This window comes from Trichechus manatus, unplaced genomic scaffold (genome assembly GCF_000243295.1).
Source record: "Trichechus manatus latirostris isolate Lorelei unplaced genomic scaffold, TriManLat1.0 scaffold00266, whole genome shotgun sequence".
In the NCBI taxonomy this organism is placed as follows: Eukaryota; Metazoa; Chordata; class Mammalia; order Sirenia; family Trichechidae; genus Trichechus; species Trichechus manatus.
In genome coordinates this window covers 518,935-526,035 of record NW_004444202.1, presented here as the reverse complement: position 1 = coordinate 526,035, position 7,101 = coordinate 518,935, and the positions used below count along the sequence as shown (strand labels likewise).

Below are 7,101 nucleotides of genomic sequence, written 5' to 3'. Positions count from 1 at the left end.
TCTTTATTTTGATGAGTAGGTTTGTTAACTGTCTTTGTGGTTACCTTGAAATTTACCCTTATCTTCCTAGGTTTGAACCAGTCTATTATTACTTGGTATCGCCTTGCTTTCCTCTCCATTAAAAGGTTCTATACCTACACTGTTTATTCCCTCTTTTATTGTTCTGACATTGTTATCATTTACAATTTAACCTCTCTGGTTCCCTTTTGTAATTCTTTTGGTTTTGCATAGTCCTTGAGAGTTCATTTCCTAGGTTGGTATCTGGCTGGTATGATCCTGTGCCTAGATTCAGCCTGTGGTCTGATGTTGTTTGTTCTCAGATCGAAGGACTCCCTTTAATAATTCTTGTAAGTTTGGTTTGGTTTTTACATAGTCCCTTAATTTCTGTTTACCTGGAAATGTCCTAATTTTACTATCATATTTGAACTAGAGTTTTGCAGGATATATTATTCTTGGCTGGCAATTTTTTCTTTCAAGGTTTTATATATGTCATCCCATTGACTTCTTGCCTGCATGGTTTCTGCTCAATAATCCAAGCATAGTCTTATTGTCTCTCCTTTGTATGTGACTTTTTGTTTTTCTCTAGCTGCTCTCAGGATTCTTTCTCTGTCTTTGGTTTTAGCAAGTGCAATTATGATATGCCTTGGTGATTTTCTTTTGGGGTCTATCTTATATGGGTTCATTGAGATTTTTGGATGGTCAGCTTTTCATCTTTCATGATATTAGGGAAGTTTTCTGTCAGCAGTTCTTCAGCAAACCTCTCTGTGTTTTCTGTTTTCTTCCCCTGTTCTGGAAATCCAATCGCTCACAGATTTTTGCTTTTGATTGTATCCCACATAGTTCTCCAGGTTTCTTCATTTTTCTTTGTTCTTTTTTCTGATTTTTCCTCAAACAGAGTTGTATCCAAGTGTTTGCCTTCAATTTCGCTGATCCTGTCTTCCATCGTTTCAAACCTGCTCCTCAGACCTTCTGTGACACTGTCCATTTCTGAAATCTTGTTTATCTTTTGGATTTCTAATTGTTGTTTTTGTATGATTTCTAGTTTTGAATTTTTTAGCATTTTGTTCCTGTGTTATTTTCCTGAATTCTTCCATTTTTGGGTCTGTATTTCCCATGAATTTGTCTGTCTTTTCCATTAATTTGTCTATTTTTTCCTCATTTTTGTCTGATTTTTGCTTCAACTCTTAGATAGCTCTGAATATTAGACATTTGAATTCCCTATCAGGTAGTTCTAGTGCCTTTTCTTCTACTGGAAAGTCATCTGGTGTTTTATTTTGGGTGCCTACCAGAACCATCCTGTCCTGTTTTTATATATGTTTTGATATTGTCTGCTGTCTTTGGGACATTCAGTAGCTATTTTCTTCATTTATTGATTGTAGATTTGTTTGTTTTGTCCTGCTTTTCTGTTTTATTTGGTTATGTCTGAGCAGGTGGGCTGTGCTTTCTTTGTTGTTTGCTCGTCTGTGGGCACGACACTTTTCTCCTCCTTGTCCAATGGGCAGGGTCAGTCGCTCAGCTATGGTGCAGCAGGGCAGGTCCAGCTGAAGAGGAGTTGCTGTGATGGGTTGTTTGTGGCACATACTAGGGCTGACAGGGCGGGCCGGTAATCAATGCAGGGCAGGTTCTGTTAGGCTGTGCCTGTGCTGCTCGTGGATGTGATGTTCAGCACACGGTGCAGGTAGGCAGGAAGGAGGGGGAAGATTGTGATGTGTGGAGAGAGAGGAAAAAGCAACAGGAGGCAAAAACAAACAAACAAAAAAAAGTGCTAAGGGAGCTTGCCATTAGAGTGGAGAGATAAGAGACTGAGAAATGGAGAAAAACAAAAAGGAAAAAGAAAAAGGGTAAAAGAAAAAATAAATAAATAAAAATTAGAAAGAAAATAAAAGCAGAGCCCCCAGGGATCCCACCAGTGCAGCTGCGAAGACTGGAGAAGTGGCTCTCAGGTCGCAAATTACAGCCTGGCTAGAAGGGGTAGAGGTGTCACCCAGCACCAGGTATTCAGGAGACAGGAAGAGAAGGTAAGTATAGAGAGACAAGAAACTGAGAAATGAGGAAAGACAAAAAGGGAAAAAGAGAGAAAATAAAACAAACAAAACAAAAATGAATGCCACACACAAAAAAAAAAGAAAAAGAAATGCCCCCAGGGATCCCACTGCACAGTGCGCTGACTGAGGACATAGCTCCCAAGCCATGCAGCAGTACAGTCTGGCTAGAAAGGGCCCCCAAGCTGAGAAAAGAAAAAGAAAACAAACAAACTAAGAGGTCAAAACAGGACAATTCAAAACAAACAAAAAAACCCTGGGGATCCCACCAAACTGGTGGCGTGGGCTAGGAAGCAGTTCTACAGTTGAGCAGCATTTCACAGACTTTCAGGAAGAAGCAAAGATGGCAGACAGAGCCAGGTATTTGAGAGAGAGGAGGGGGAGGTGGTGAGAGGTACGGAAGAAATCAAAAGAAGCAGAAAAAGAAACACCAGCAACAAGCATATGGCACTGTGGGCCGGTGGAATCCAAGTGGTGCAGGCCTGAAGTTGGTGCCTCCCAGCCAAGAGACTGTGGCCGCAGGAATCAGAGGAGGCTGAGTGGGGGTGAAGAAGGGTGGGGGTTGGGAAAGCATATATAGCTGGTTACCGGTTGTTCTGTCTTCCGCTGGAAGCTCTGTGAAACTGCTTTCCTGTACGCCCTGTTCACTTATCTCCAATAGGAGTCCAAGATGGTGAATTTGTGCTGTGTTAGCTGATAGGGGACCTCTGCACATATCTCTCCTCACTCTCTGTTCTCTGTAAGTTTCTTTTTCCATTTGGTGCTTGGCTGAGTTCTTTATCTCTTCATTTGATGCTTAGGGTTTCAGGATGGACTTTTGTCTCTGTTTGACTTAGTTTTTTGGGTCTTTGCTGTGGAGGGACGGCATGGTGCTTCTATCTATAGCGCCATGTTGGCTGGAAGTCCCCCTAAGTCTGTCTTTAAGTTGAATTTGTACGTAAGTCACAATGGTTAGTTACGGTTCACATCCAACATCAGTTAGTCAAATGTTTGTCTTAGTATATAGTATATAGTGTACCTTTCTGTGCATAAAAAATTAAAGAAACACTTCCAGATACACTAAAACATCTTTAACATAATAATACAGTGTTACAGATTGAATTGTGTCAACTTGGCTAGGCCATGATTCCTAGTATTGTGTGATTGCCCACCATTTTGTTACCTGATGTGATTTTCCTACGTGTTGTAAATCCTACCTCTATGAAGTTAATGACGCAGGACTCAATCTACAAGATTAGGTTGTCTCTTGAGTCAATCTCTTTAGAGGTATAAAAGAGAGATGTGAGCAGAGAGACATGGGGACCTCATGCCACCAAGAATGAAGAATCGGGAGGGGACTGTGTCCTTTGGACCTGGGTTCCCTGAGCTGAGAAGCTCCTAGACCAGGGGAAGATTGATGACAAGGACCTTCCTCCAGAACGGACACAGACAGAAAGCATTCTCTGGGAGCTGGCACCCTGAATTCAGACTTCTAGCCTCCTAGACTGTGAGAGAATAAATTTTGCTTTGTTAAAGCCATCCACTTGTGATATTTCTGGCATAGCACCAGATAACTAAGACATACAGTAACAATAATAACAATGTTTTGATGCATGTTGGAAAGTAGCACCCATTTGTTATTATGAGCCATTGTATGTACCTTCGCCACAGTTGAAGAGCTATCTGCAGGGCAAACGTTACCCAAAATACTCAGAAGATTCTGTTCTGTAAAATCTTTGAGACCACTTAGATACTTTATTGTAGACTCTGAACTAAAAAATTTACATTGTACCACTGGGCCACATTTCTGCTGAGTTTCAAACTCTCCTCAGCAGTGGCAGGGAGGGTTGGGGGCATGGGTAGGATGGTGCTGGGGCCAGAGACATCATTGTCCAATCACCTCCTCACCAGACTTGTCAACCGTATGCACCAACTCTAAGGCCTCTGCGTCAGAGTGCAAGGGAGAAAGTGCCACTCAGGATGTGTGAAAGTGAACCTGAGGCCTAAAGGTTGGGAAGAGGATGCTTAGGGAAACCCAAGTCCAAAGTTTTCCACAGACCCCCAGAAACCATATGGAGGTCAGGAATCTAAGACTGCCACCCCCCCACCCCCACACACACACACTTCTAAGCCCCAAAAGGTTAAGAACCACTGCAATAGTGAAATCCACCACGTGTCTGGTAGGAGAAACAGAAGCCCAGAGAAGCGCTGTAATGTCCCGGGCTGCACAGCATGGAGGGCCCGGCAGGGTGGGGTGAGGCCCAGCTGTGTGCCCAGTGTGGCACACTGACCGGTTGTACTGGGAGAACACGTAGAGTGGGCACCCCCATCCTGGTCGCTGGCTGTCCCCACCTACAGGCCCATCATGTAGAGTGGACTGGCAGTGCTTGGGACACAGGAGCAGTGGGGCTGGCCCTTTCCGAGCTCCAAGGGAGGCAGGTGCATGTGTGCTTTCCACTTTCTGCTGGGGCCCGCGGCTGGGTGCACCATATCACAGGGACCTGCCCACCACCAGCATCTGTCCAAGGACCCGCTGCGGCACCTGCGCACGTGGAAGAAATGAGCGAGGACCATCGTGGGAGCCCAGGGGCCGCAACACCGAGTCAGTTTTTTCCTGATAGACTTTACCTGGGTTAGGGTGTACATAAGTCTGGTATTTGTAACCCAGGGATTACCTGTATTGTTAAAATTCTCTAACAAGCAATTAGAAACACTCTTTAAACACACAGAAGTGTAAAAAGTCTCAGCAAAGAAATAAAAGCTATAAAGAAAAATAAAATGGAAATGTTTGAATGGAAAAATGATACTGAGATGAAAAGAAAAACCTCACAGGATGGGCTAAACAGCAGAATGGAGATGACAAAAGAAGTCAGAGCACTTGAAGATGCATCAGTAGAAATTATTCAACCTGAACAACAGAAGGAAAACATATTCTTAAAGTGTCCCTGCCACTTAAACTCATTACCTCAGAGTGAACAAGTCATTTAACACTATCAAGCTAATATTTGAGCTGAGCAATTCACTGGGTATTGTTTCATTTAATCCTCATAACTGCCTTATTAGATGCCTTCCTTACCTCCGTTTTACAGAATAAGACACTGAAGTTTAGAGACGTTTATCCAGTATCTGAACTGGTATGTCTGACTCTAGAACTAATCTACTCTATCTGGGCTCATTCATTAGATCTACTTGCCTCCGTGCTTCGGTGAACATCATAACAGATGTGTATAAAAGTGTTATCAGTGGTTTCCAGGGGATGGAGGAAAGGGGAAATAGGGAATTGTTGCTTAAGGAGTACTGGGTTTCTGTTGGGGATAATAAAAAATTGGAAATGGATAGGGGTGATAGTTGCATAGCGTGGTGAACGTGATTCATGTCACTCAATTGTACCTGAGAGTGCTTGAAACAGCAATTTTTTGTGTGATATTTTACAATTAAAAAAAAAAAAGATGTGTATAAAAGCACCTTCTGAAAAATTACACGAATGTCAATGTTACAAAATCAACTGAGGCGGTACAGAATTTCTTTTAAAAAATTAATACAGCCAATCATAACGTCATGGCCTAAATGTTTATTATGTACATGGCACCATCCTAACTGCTTTACAAGCATCATCTCATTTAATCTCCACACAATCCCGGGGAGAGGGCCCTGCTGTAACTTTTAGATGTTATATTATGCGTGGGGTTTTGCTAAACGCTGTTAACGCACCTAAGCGTCTTTAAGGGATGCGATATCGCTCACAGGCTTCCTGTATTTAGGTGAGCCGAAAACGCGGGAGCGGGAGGGACTGCCCAGGTCTCCATGCCGTGCACAGACCCAGCCACCTCTTCACAGGCAACGCGACGTTGTTTCACTAGCAATGGAGCCATTACTTTTGCTGAGCAGGAATACAGACACAGCGCTGGGTTATCAGAGCTCTCCGAGGGAGCTTCAGATGAAATCGAATTCAGGCTTCAGACTGCTAGAGAGGGGCCACCGTCACCAGCCCCCGTGACATTTCCTTGCGTGTCCGGGTAAAAGCGGGGAATGCGGGGGCGGGCTGCGTCGCCCCTTGAACTCCAAATGGGAAATACCATCTTTTCATTATTCTGCAAATGTTTACTGAGCGTCTACCATTACCCGGATATAATGTTGCCGCAGCGACACCAGCCAAGACCGTGCGCCCGCGAGCGCGCGTCCCGGAGTCGGCCGGTGTGCACGAAAGGAGCGTGTACAGGGCGCGCCCGCCCCACGAGCCGCGGCCGAGCCACGCAGCCGCGATGTCCGGTCTGCGCGCGCCCGTGCCGAGCCCCAGCGCGCACGAAGGCGGCACCCACGGACATGCACACGCACGGGGGCGCCGGGCCCCGCGTCCCCGGCGCCGGGCCTGGACTGGGTGCGCGAGTCCGCACCTCGAGCTTTCCGCGCCAGGAGCGGGAGCCGGGCGCTCGCAGGGGGGCGAGTGCCCGCGACAGCGCTCGTGCATCCTCTCGGCTCCTCCTGAAGCCCCGCCCCACCCCGCCTACTACTTCTCCCGCGCGCGGGCTCCGCGCGCTCCAAGCCGCGCGCGTGCGCGCGCGTGCGCAGGCCAGGGCTCTACGGGGGCGGCCTCTCAGACTCCAACGAAAGCGTCGGCAAAGTCCCGGATTAACCCTTCCCCTGCTCGCCTACTTGGAGGCCCGATTGGGTTCCGTGCCTGCGCAAGCCGGCGGCGCGCCTTCCCCCCAGCCCACACCGCGCATGCACGGGAAGGGGGGGGTGCCGGTGGGGGTGTTCACGACCGGCTAGACATTCTGTGCTCGTGCAGGAGGAGGGCTGCTACCATCAGGGACGTGCACGACTCCCCTCACCCCGCCCCCTCCCCAAACTAAAAAAAAAAAAAAAAAAAATCCAAAACACACTGCCACCCACCGTAACCCCGCGCCCCGCGTCCATCCTGCCCCCGGCCTGCGTATTAGTGAGTGCGGGGAGCCCACGGGGAGGTCTGTGGCTGTGCCAGGCTGCAGGTAAGCGCGGGCAGGGGTGCGGAAGGGGCCGAGGGCCGCCTGCGAGCGGGGGCGGCCGCAGCTGGCGCGGCGGGGCGGCCCGGAGGAAGCGC

General features: G+C 47.3%; 1 protein-coding gene across 2 annotated transcripts in view; it reads left to right on the top strand.

Annotated features, from left to right (window-relative positions):
• Window positions 1-6,775: 6,775 nt before the first annotated feature.
• The window catches only part of ZBTB14 (zinc finger and BTB domain containing 14), a 10,275-nt gene continuing 9,949 nt past the window's right edge, over window positions 6,776-7,101 (top strand). Inside the window, exon 1 of one of the 2 annotated variants that reach the window (XM_004389900.2) lies at window positions 6,776-7,009. The gene's annotated coding sequence lies outside the window, so the exon portion shown is untranslated. The remainder of the gene's footprint in view (window positions 7,010-7,101) is intronic. The other variant, XM_023724881.1, reaches the window with a different exon arrangement.